Source organism: Athene noctua, chromosome 5 (genome assembly GCF_965140245.1).
Source record: "Athene noctua chromosome 5, bAthNoc1.hap1.1, whole genome shotgun sequence".
Classification (NCBI taxonomy): domain Eukaryota; kingdom Metazoa; phylum Chordata; class Aves; order Strigiformes; family Strigidae; genus Athene; species Athene noctua.
The window spans coordinates 8,168,456-8,180,479 of NC_134041.1; positions in this window are offsets into that span (position 1 = coordinate 8,168,456).

The following is a 12,024-nucleotide window of genomic DNA, read 5'->3' on the forward strand; positions in this document are numbered from 1 at the left end:
ATAGTCCCAATATCTGCAATTTCTCTTCACATTCAATTTATGTTTCCACCCAATAAAATCAAACCATTTTATGTTACCTTAAAAAAAAAATCAATAGATTGGGTATGACACAGACACTAATGTAAATGTTTTTTCCAGGATTTGTGGCTACTCTTTATCTACGATTTTATGCTTCAGCAAAACTATTCAGCCTCCAAACTCTTCAGCTGCAATCTGGTGGGCTCTGATGGAATTAATTTTGATTTTATCATCTTTATCTGTTCTTAAATATTTACCAGTACACCATAATCTCTTTTCTGTCAAATACTTTATTCAAGACATTTTAAAAATTTGTTCTATGTGCTTTAAAAAGTCTGACTGTAATAAGAACATTACATGATGCTGCTACCTCTTCCTTACAAATATTTCAGATCCAATGGTATGATCACTGAATTCTAATTGGGCGGTAACTTGTATTTTATTGATCAGCCTTGTTCATTTTTTTGAAAAAGTCCATGAGAATTATGATCCTCTTGCATGTCATGCAGGTGGTATATAAACCTAATAGGTTCTGAATGAGAATGAGTTCCTCAGAAAGTATGTTTTTACTGTTAATTTTTTCCAAATAATGTCAAAGTAGTTTTAAAAGTGTAAAACTTGATCATCTGTATGATAGATCTGCAGATCTATTTGCATATTTATTTTTGTTCTGGACATCTAGTTATACATTAACTCTCTAGTTCTGTCCTCCCATGTTCCCCTTCATTTCCATCCTGCTTATATCACTGCTGTGGAATCCATCACCTTTCTACAGGTTTTTTGCTACTTTTCTGGATTTCCATGTTTTAGTCAAATCTGTGTTATTTTTGAAAATTAATATTGTTCATTTTTAGGCTTCTTAATGCAAAAAATATAATTCAAGCAGTATACATGCTGTATAAAATTTGTTTCGGTACAGAAAAAATAGGCTCCGCTTATTTTTTTTATTGATAATAACATTTTCTTGCTGGAAGGAACAATCAGCTTTTCCTTTTCTTCTTACTTTGTTTTCCTCATTATACCTTTTCAGATTAATAGTATTTTGCTATCATCTACTTTCACCTGAGATTCGATGTTTCCATTCCACTGTATATCCAGTCCTACAGTTAGCATTTGCTAATTAAAAACATCGTATTTCACTGTTAATAGCTACTGTATCCTTTTCCTTTCTTTGTTCAGGTACGGTTTATTTTTCTTAGTCTTCATTGTTTAAGTACCATGTCAGGGCTGTCTCAATGCAGATTCAGAGCCTCCATCCATCAGTGACAAACTGAACTCTTTGTTCATCAAAAATTTTTGCTTAACTCCCAGATTCCTAAATAACTATCAGTGAGCTTGAACTCTTTACCTTTCCCCATCATCTCTCTTACTTGACCCTGGGGACTTAAATCTTGTCTTCAATGCTATCTACCTGGCCCTCACTTCTCTACAGTTTCTGTTTTTTTCTGTATGCTCATGGACTCTAATTCATTTCATAACTCAGAGGCATCGTGATAATGGTTGCCAAAAAGGTACCTAGCACTGGGATTCAAGCCTAGTTAGATGTGAGGCTGCCAGTAGAGACAATGGAAAGAGAAAGGCACCTCAAGAGAGCAATTAATTTTACCTATCTTAAGCACATGCCTTAGAATGGGCATAAACCACTGCATTGGCAGTATCTCTTCCCCTCTCCGGTGACTGCAGTGGGAGCTGAAGTGACTAGCTTAAAGTTGGTGCCTTGCCTTACCTTAGATAGCTAAAGCTGGGCAGGATGAATCCCACCCTCAGGTTCAGAGCATGACATCCAAAGATGATGCTGAACATGTTACCTCATAAATCAGTCCTGCTGGCAGGGAATTAGCTAGTCCATTTGGGAACCAGACATTTAGCCACGATGTAGGTATGAAAAGAAGCAGTCAGCCCCATCTCCGAGTGGATATGATGTGGATAGAGAGAGCAGTCTCTACTCACCCAGAAGACTTCTGCTAGTGAGGGGGTTTGCTGCTGATGCTGTAGATGATCAAGCCTTCAGCTCCCACCAGTTATGTCAAGTTACTCAAAGACTGTGTACCTGTGTGTTGTAGTACAAACACCATACTGCAGTTTCCAAATGCAGGCATCTCATGCAGCTAACCAGTGTACAACAGTGACCTGTGAGAATAGTGTATTTAATCCTGCATCCCTTATTTCTGGTCTGTCAAGAAACTTCAAATTGATCTTCAAGCTTAATTTTTTAATAACCCGTAGGTAGTTTAAATATTTCAGTCAGTTCACCTCCTAATCACCTTTCCTTGAGGCTAAATAATTCCCATTTCATCATTCTCTCAGCTTCTGTGTTAGCCTTCTCCAGTACATTAATCATTTTGGTTGCCTTCTGCTGTACTTTCTCCATTTTATTTACATCTGTCTTCCACTCTCATGTCCAAAATTGGACATTATATTCCAAATTTGGTCTAGCACCACAGGGTCTTATAAAGTAAAAATGTAATTTTATTGGCTTTGTTACAGATATATCTCTTTCTTAATGTATAATAGCATCTGACTAACCTTCTTCGCTGCTGCTGCCTGTTGAACTGAGTGCAGGAGCTGGATCAGTCAAATACACCCAGGACTTTTTCCTCTCTCGTGTTAACTATTTCATTCCCAACTCATCTGTTTTTAGTTTTAGTGTATCTCTTTGTTAATATCAGCATTATTTACTGTGTGTATACTAGTTTTCTGTGAAGAGAAAAGAGAAGGACACTGCAATATCAGGTGAGGATACTGGCACTAATCTGTGATTTTTTTCTTGAAAACCTGGATGATTTAATTGGAATTTGTCTTTTTCTCTTCTGCTTTATATTTCACATTTCCTTTATGTCCTTCACATTTCCATTAGTGCTACGAAGACTATTCTATAAACAGCTATATCCTTCAGAGTTTCAATGACCAGCCCCATTTTAATTTGTGTTATTTAACAAATATAGAGAAAAAATCTTAAAAGGGATAGTCTGAGGATAGCACAGTTGAATATAACAAATGTTAAGAATCCTGATTAAATTGCTGGTCTGATTTTCTCAGAGATACAAACTCATCTTTTCCCTAAAAAACCAAAAGAAAATACTCCCTTAACAACCAACAAACTAACCACCCCACACCCCCAATCCATAAGTAATTTGAAAGAAAATTCTGTTGAGGAAGATATGGATGATGCTATTTTCTGGAAAAAGCCAATGTGGTTTTTTTTTTCCCCCCCAAATTGTCATATGATCTTCCTAGGATTTCATGCAACTTTATATTTAGACAGGTTTAGAATTATGAGCCTTATCATAAATCAAGACATTTAGGATCAGTGTCTTGTAAATTCTTAATAACAGAGTAAAGCAACAGAATCAAATATCATACTAGATAAATATCGGGGAGGATGGGTATAGCATACCATTTTCTTCTGAATTTCCTTTTATTTTAGTGACAGATGATTCCAGTAGCTAGGTTATCAGGTTGGGACTTACAAAATTTGAGTTCAGTTTGAGTTCAATTGAGTTCAGTTTCAGGGCAAGTCATGTAATTTATCTTTGCCTCAGTTTCTCATTGATGACAGGTTCTCTGTAAATGCTGAATGCACTTACTACCATGGTCATAGAGACCATATAACAAAATAAAGGTCTCAAATGACAAGCCCATCTTAATCCTGTTTTACCGGAAGCAAGGGCAATGCTTTTATGCAGCAACTAGACTTAAGTTGCTAATGACCAAATCCTGAGATTTAGCCCTGACCGGTTTTAAATATGCTGGAGGGAAGGACAGAGGTAGTTTCTGGAGCAGCCACACATCATGAAACTAGTTTGCCTTCTGCAGTTATTGTTAAGAAAAATGTGACATCCAGATTTCTCATGAATCGTTGAAAACAACCGCAGCCAGAATGGTACGAAGAGAATTTATAAGTGCTAAAAACGTGGGCCAGAATTCCCAGAAGATTTATATTGTAACTAGACATTATATTCTAAAAAAATATCCCATGTTCACTGAGAACAAAACTACTACTAAGATTTTCAGGAAAAAATATGCCTTTTGCCTTGAAATGTTCCAGGTTCTTTGGATAATTTTGTCACTTAAAAAAAGTAAGGTTTTGTACTGTCTATCTAAGGTCTTCCTCTACTCCTTCATACTGTTGTGACTGCACATACTGCTCTGATTTCAACCTGGGTACAAACATGGTGTCATTAAGAGCTATTTTTAATGCATATTTAATAGTTATAGGCCAATTGATGCAATATGATGGTTAACCACATTCAGGGGATAGAAAATACCTGAGGAGTCCTGAAATTCTCTCTGCCTACAATATTAGCCAATATTTCAATAGATGGATACAAAAATAGATGGATTCAAAAAATGGATACGACTCACTATACATCTGACCAGGCAGTGCTCATTTACCCCATGTGAGGACTTGACTCCAGTGTTTAGACTGAATTTATATGATGGTATTTATTTTTGCCCAGAAGGCAATCAGAGGTAGGATTTCCAAACACAAATTGTACTGGCGTAATCCATTTAGCTGGGATTTAAGGATTAAAAAAAGAGTAAGAGAATGACTCGGATGCCCATGATGTAAATAAGATTAGATAATGAATCATTTCCTAATGCACCGAGAAAATAAGATTAGACTGTTGTCGGTCATGTGAACAGTTTTTCACTGATGACCAAATCCAAGCCTCTGAAAATAATCCTTTGCTTGTCCTCACCTCTTACAAGATATCAGAAATGTGTCCTCAATGATGATAATTTTAGGCATCAGATGTGAATACTGCAGTTTTGTGTGACTCCAGGATGTAATATGACAGAGAACTGGTGGTCCACACTTTACCACAACTCTGTTGCTCAGTTTGTCTCATGAGATTTAGTTTATGAAGGTTAGAAGCAAGCTGAGACCATAGAAAATAATGGAGATCTGCCATTAGTTTCAGTGCAACCAGAGTTTACTTGGGAGTTTTCATGTAATGTCTGTCTACCATATGAGAAGCTGGACTTGAACAATTTGTTATGTGATAAAAACTAATAGTTCTGGAAAACAGCAGTCAAGTTAACCATCAGCTAAACTTGGAAAGCAGAAGCAGGAAATGCTTTATTCATTGAGCCTCCATCTTTTATCCTTTTCAGGTTTCAGCTGTCATTAAACCTTTTTTTACCAAAGTAGTTTTAAATTACCACATTAATTTCAAAATCAAGCTAAGTTCCCTAGTAAGTGAACCATTTTCATCAGTATCTGAAAGAATTCATTATAAAGTTGATTCACTAAGAGCTCTCAACTTACTGCATCAAAAGAACACCACAATCTTCACAATTCATTATGTTCTTACAGTAGAGGTTCAAAATATTTATTGAGCTGCTGCTATCGGGGATTCATGTGAAGCATTATAAAAGTATTGTTGATTTTTGGTTTTTTTTGGTAGTAATTTTTTTTCCTAAATATAGATATGGGGCTAGTATGCCATGGGAGATGCACATCCAGTTGTTGTAACTCAGTGCAGCTCTATGCACCTCTTCCAACTTGCTCTAATTCATAGAGATCTGACCTATTAAAAATCTTTATTTCTGTTTTTGCATGCTTGCATCCTAGTCAGTCTTCAGTGATGGGAAAGGTTGAGGTGAAGGAGTAGATCAATGTGAGACCAATTTTTAAAATTGTAACTGTGTTCATTGGTAGAAATAATGTCGTGTTACCGCAAGGTTTATATAATACGTAACACCCTGGCTTCCATTTATGAGATGAGCTCTTATGTACTACCACAACACAAATAAAATGCTTTTCTCATCTAGTAGTGGCAGGGAATAAAGGTGAAAGAATAACTGTACAGGGGAGAAGGGAACAGAAAGAGTTTGAACAACTGTTTACCCAAATCCTGAGGGCTAAGGTGATGTGTTTGCATAGACTCTTTTGTTGATTAGTTTCTATTATTCTTATTTGTAAGGGAGTTTTGATGTAGTTTGAATTAACTGTATTTGGCAAATCCAAAAATATATTCTGTTGAGGGAACAAAGGGAAAATCTTAATATAGTCTTGTTGGGTAAATGAAATGAAGTAATTCCCTTCAATGTGGTTGGTGTTTCCTACTGCATTGAGCCTCTTGTTAAAATAAAAAACTTAGTAAATTGTGCTCAGATCTAGCCAGTAGTTTTCAGGGAAATCTGATTTTATGTTTGACATGGCAAAGTGACTTCACCAAAATAGCAAAATGACTGTACTGCCTGTCTCACCTGCCCTCTAATAGAGCTTTCTTATCAGAGACCAGATGGGAGATACTGGTCTCAGAGATAGCCTAGAGGCTTCAGGCTTCAAAGATATTGGTTTAGACCTCTGAATATCCCTTTTCATAGGGTTTTATAGTGAGGAACTATTGCTTCTTCCAGTCTTTATTGGTAGCATGTTCCATATGAATCATTCCTTTGCCTCTGAAAAGCATGGCTTAGGGGAAGTTTGTCAGAGAGGAGTTTTGGAGTTTTTCAGTCCTGCAGAAATTCCTCTCCTGAACATTTTCATGGAAAGAGATGTTTGATTCCAACAACTCCAAAAGTAGATCAATATCTACACAAGCAATAAAACACCTCAGCCGAAGAACAGCAAGTGCAATTCAAGAGCGATTTGCCCCTGCCAGGAGAGAGCCTAAGGGAAGAGAAAACGTGGTGAGGAGCAGCCGATCACAGCGGCACAGTATCACACAGCCAGCGCTCACAGAGCACAGAGGACCAGAGAATAGCATATGGCTAAAGGCCTGATTTGCAAAGAAGAGCCAGGTCTAGAGCTATAAACACCTTGCCAAAGAGGTGTTGTAAAACAAGAGTTAATGAATCACAGAAACCGTATGTTTTCTGTAGGGTACTCTGCTCATGTTCTCCAGCGCAGCACTGTATGCTGGCAGAGGGAAGGCATGGAAGTCAAGTGCCCATGGAGACAATAGATGTTACTTCACCTAGCTGGTCCCTGAACCACCGGGATATCCAAGAATATATTTTCTAGAATAACTAATGGTCTAGCTTTCCTAATTGTCTTCAGCAATGCTATACAACAAAAACTCCTAGGTGGTAATCAGTTCTTCCTGAAATCAGTGGTGTACAGGAGTCTGAATGTTGAAATATTTTTTCAGTAATGTAATAGTGCACTTTTAGATAGGATATCTATATGCAAGCAATGTATCTATGTGTTAATATTCTCTGGAAGAGAAGACTCTGGGGAATTTGTTTAACTACTTGATGCCTCTGGGTGCATCACATATCATTTCGGTGCATTGTGTGTTCTGGCAGTGGGATATAAACTTACAAAAACTTTCAGCTGTGAGAGCAGCGTTTGCTACTTTGCCTCCATGAATAACTGGAAAGAAATGTGCAAAGGATGCTGTGGGCAGGGATGTCTGAGCCTGCTTTTAGAGAAATTATCAAGCAACTTTTAGGTTCAGGCTATAGAGATGACTTGTTCTGTCAAAGCACTTTCTGTGGGGAACTCACATTGTGCAGCAGGTATGTTGCTAGTGTTACAATATATATTTGTGATTATCCAGAGTTAGATTAGTATGGCTGATTTAGGGATTCATCAAAATGAGCTTGTACCTTCCATAAAGGTTAACTTTGACTTGTACAAAATGCATTAAAGATGAACAGTCTTCGGTACTATGCTCTTCAGAATTTTACAGTGAATGAGCTACATGTCATTGATTATTTACGGAGCACTCCACACCATAGTAATTCCGAAGTAATATCAAGATATATGTATCCTGAAGCTTGTTGGAATGGAAAAAATGTTACCAGTGATATTTTGTAAAATAAGTACAGTATAAAGGTCATTGTGGGGAGGTGTAAAATTACAGGATATCTTGGCCATGAAATTCAGTTGAAATAAGTTCAGAAATTATTAATCTGTCCTTAGAGTGAAATGATGCATTGGCAAATCTGCAGTGAACTGAATTTCACTTAGGTTTTTGTTTTAAGTGGAAAACTGAAGGGAAACCCCAGCTGCACAAAGATTTTCGATTTCACCATGTTCCCAAAGAAGAACTGCAGTTTTGACAAGGCTTCAGCTTCAACTGGCAGCACGTCCCATAAGAGATTTTTTCCTTTCCTTTCTTATACAAAGACAGTGTTTAGTATTGTATCTCTGTGTGTTTGCCTGGAGCAATCTAAGGTACTATGGCTTTTCTAATAGCAATTCACATTTGATTTTCATATTATGGCTGTTCAAGGTTTCCAGTAGTGTTTTAGTTTTAATTTGACAGAAATTAATAAGTATAAGGAGGAAGATATCATACATCAGCACTGTACAGCGGTACTGTCACACTTCCTAATTCATTAGACAATAAGAATAATCTACTACTTCTAATTTAGACTCAGTAAAATAAACACATGTATATTAATGATTTTAAAATATTTCTGTTCAGTCAAGCATGTCTTCTTTATGCAGAATAGCATCAGATCAATAATTAGTTGCCATGCATTTTAATAACAAGAGTTTTTGGTTAAGATCGTTTTTCATAATTTTGCATTTATGTTTGACAAGTTCAGGAACTTGTCTTATTTGAAAGAAAAAATATTAATGCAGAAATTACTTCTCATTGTATTATTGCTTGCCAAATCTAATATGTAAATACCCAGTAGAACTCATGCTTATGTTAATGGAGAGAGGATCATAGAAATCTTGTAGACAGAGTCTATTTGTCCCACTTTGTTCCACACATTAGTATTCTCTATGGTACTTAATTATTCAGTGTTTTAATTTTAAATTAAAAATAAATACTGTACATGAATGATAATTTGAGTGAAATGATAGGAAAACATTGTCACAATGAAATACAAGATAAGCTCCCTTACGGTGTTCTTCTGGTCAAAAAAAGTATCACAAAGAACTCCTTCTTATATTTCCCAAATTTAACTCCCTGACATCATTATGGATCTAAAGAATATGTATTAGGGACTGGTTATAATGTGGAAAAGAAAGCCAGCTGAAACTGTTGTATAGCCAAAGGCATAGCGAACTTATTATTTAATACTGGATTTATTACTTCTGTGCACATTTTGTGGAGTATGAGGATTGTCGCCTTTAGTTACAAAATTCATGCCTGGCATAAGAAGTAGTTTTTATATATGGATTTTCTTTTGTCCTAATGGCTTTTCTCAAAATAATTAATTAGCAACAAGCTTATAGCTGACAATTTTGCCAAAATTCGGCTGACCTAGAAGGTTGCTCTGGCTGCAGTTTTTGGGCATCATGGTGGACTGTAATACCAGCCTGAAACAACAGGAAGCTTTTATCTTCTGCACAGAAATGGCTGCAGAATTGGCCTTCCTCTAGAAAATGGCTTTTCCATTTACACTCAACACAGTGGTTGACAACAGAAATAATTTTCTAGGGGAAAAAAAATTCTATAGGTATGTGAAAGATCTAAAAACTGACCGACTCCTTTAATTTGACATCAGGATGGAGACGAAGCTTGATCACAGGAACGAGGAGCCAGAAACATCTGCTTTCCAATGTACTATTGACTTTTTGGCATGGACAGTGGCAACGGATGCTGATGGCTACCATGAGTCTGTTGCACCAATACAACCCTCTTGCTGTCACAATTACAATGGCTGAAATACAACATGATCTCAGTGATTAAATTTCTCATTTTCCATACCCATACAATGAGAGAAGCAGTGCATTTTCCATCTCTGTTTTGAACATAGTATTTAGGTTGTTGTAGCCTTCTGTGTCACACTGAAAAGAATATTGATTTGGGTCACCTTTTGCTTAGAAATGGTATTTTAAAAAGTATTAATAAATTATTATTTAATATAAAAAGTATGCTATAAGTGGGAATGTAGATGAATGCAACCGGGTATTAAAATGTATTGAAATATCTTTAATTACTTGCTACTAGGTTAAGACCATTTTAAAAGAATCTTTTCATAGAAATAAGGCTGGAACTAGAAGGGTGTTTATGGGTCACTCTCAGGATTTCAAAATATTCAGCTGTAAATTTAGAAGATAAATGCAGGTTCTGATTCCTTTTCAGAGTTATCACATGCTTATTCTACAAAGCCACACTTGTGTTTAGGTTACAGTACTGTTACCCAAGATACACAGCCACCACCCAGACCTACAATTAATGATCTAGATGTTAAACCTCTTGCTTCCATCCTCCCTCAGACTGCAAACCTATAGTCATTTGTAGAAGCAAACCTTATTTCACAATTCCTTTCTCTCACTTTCTCTCTTCCAGAAACCTGACTTCACTAGTGGGCTCCACCTGCAGACAGGTGGTTCCCGAGCAGGGACCTCCCTCTTTCTCAGCGAAGCTTTATGGCAGTTACTCTGGAAGGCTCTCTGTCTTCCTTCCTGATTATGTGTGAAGATAGTTTTCTTTGCTCTCTTTAAATTAGGAGTCAATCCCAGAATTTTGCTTTGCAGTGGTTGACATCCTTTGCTTTCCCAGACAAGCTTGGACCTGCTGTAGCTTGGACCCGGACTAAGCTGTGGTTCAGTCACTTTCTACCTCACTTTATCACATTCCACTTCTACCATATTTTAAAACTCACCAGCTTGTTAGCTGCTTTTGTACTCACTGCATTTACTTTGGGGCGTTTGGAAGAGGCCCTCATCTCTAGCAATACATAAACCACATAAAATTACACGTTGTTATTGATAATATAGTCCAAGTAAAAGTCTGATTGTTGCATTGTTAATTCACAATGGAAACAAGCAGGAAGTCCAATCCCCTGTTGTTACTGGTGCTCAAATCATGTAATCCTGTACGTTTCTATTAAGCTCCATCTTACAGGCAGTTGGATCTTTTTTCTGTACTACTCTTATTGGAAGCCTGTTCTGGAACATCTTTGCTCTTATGATTAGAAATCTTCTGATTTCTAGCCTAAATTTATCCTATTTATATTTTTTCTTTAGTGCCAGCAATCACCTGTAGCACAGAATTTTTTTTTCTCTCTAAGGTGTTTCCCATGTTAAACTGCAGTAATTTTCCCTCTTCATCTTGCTTTCACCCCTCATCCCTCCTGCTCAGTTGTCCTTTGCACCCATTTGAATTTTTTGTTCTTGAATCTGAGCAGCAGAATTATTCAGACTATTTCTGAGGAGGTGATATGAGTTCCTTGTGCAGTGGTGTAAGTTCTTTGCATTTGGAAATACCTTCCTGGATGCATCCTAAAGTTGCATTTGTCTTTTTGACAAGGGCATTACTGACACCTCACAGTATCTGCAGTCATAGGGGAGCATTGGCTGGTAAATTCAGAGATACTCTGAGTAAGCTGGGCAGATGCTGGCTACGTGTGAAGGCTAGGGATGTGAATATTTTTTGTAATAAATCAACACTTAACTCTTCACTTTGAAAAAGTATCTGTCAGTTCTAATTGGTAAATTTTAATAGTTTGTAGGCTATAATTTAATAATGAAGAGCTAGGAATTCTTAATGAAACAGAAGACAAGAATCAAAGCAAAATTCATGATGGAAAAAAGTTCCTGCTAAAAGTCACATTATCCAAGTATTACATTGTATTTTAAAAATATAATCCATTTATTATATGTGGCCTTGTGGTTATCTGAATAAAGATTCTTCTTTCTGTGCCAATGAATAAAATGGAAAGGTTTACTTGAAATGTCGAAGCATGAGATACTGTATTATTTTTTGCCATCTAGTTAATGGAAACAAGATAATTCTCAGTATAGGAGAGCCACATTTCTTCACCTAGAGGACAATTCAATAAAGAAAGGGATAGAAATAAGTCACTTACCTTAGTAACATATTCCTGTTAACTGGGGCAGCAAATCAATACCACAGGACGAGGAATACAGGACATTGTTAAGACAAGAGTAGTCTTTTCAGTGGTACCAAGGCCAGGATACAGCTGTGTACTAATAGAAAGATACTTAAAATTAAGATTTGAGCTATGTTAATTAATTCTTATTGCACAGAGAACCAACCAGGGTAGGACTTAGGTTAGTTTTTAAATGAGTTACAGAAGTGAGCTGACCACGTGTATGAAGCAGAAATGGTGCATTCAGTT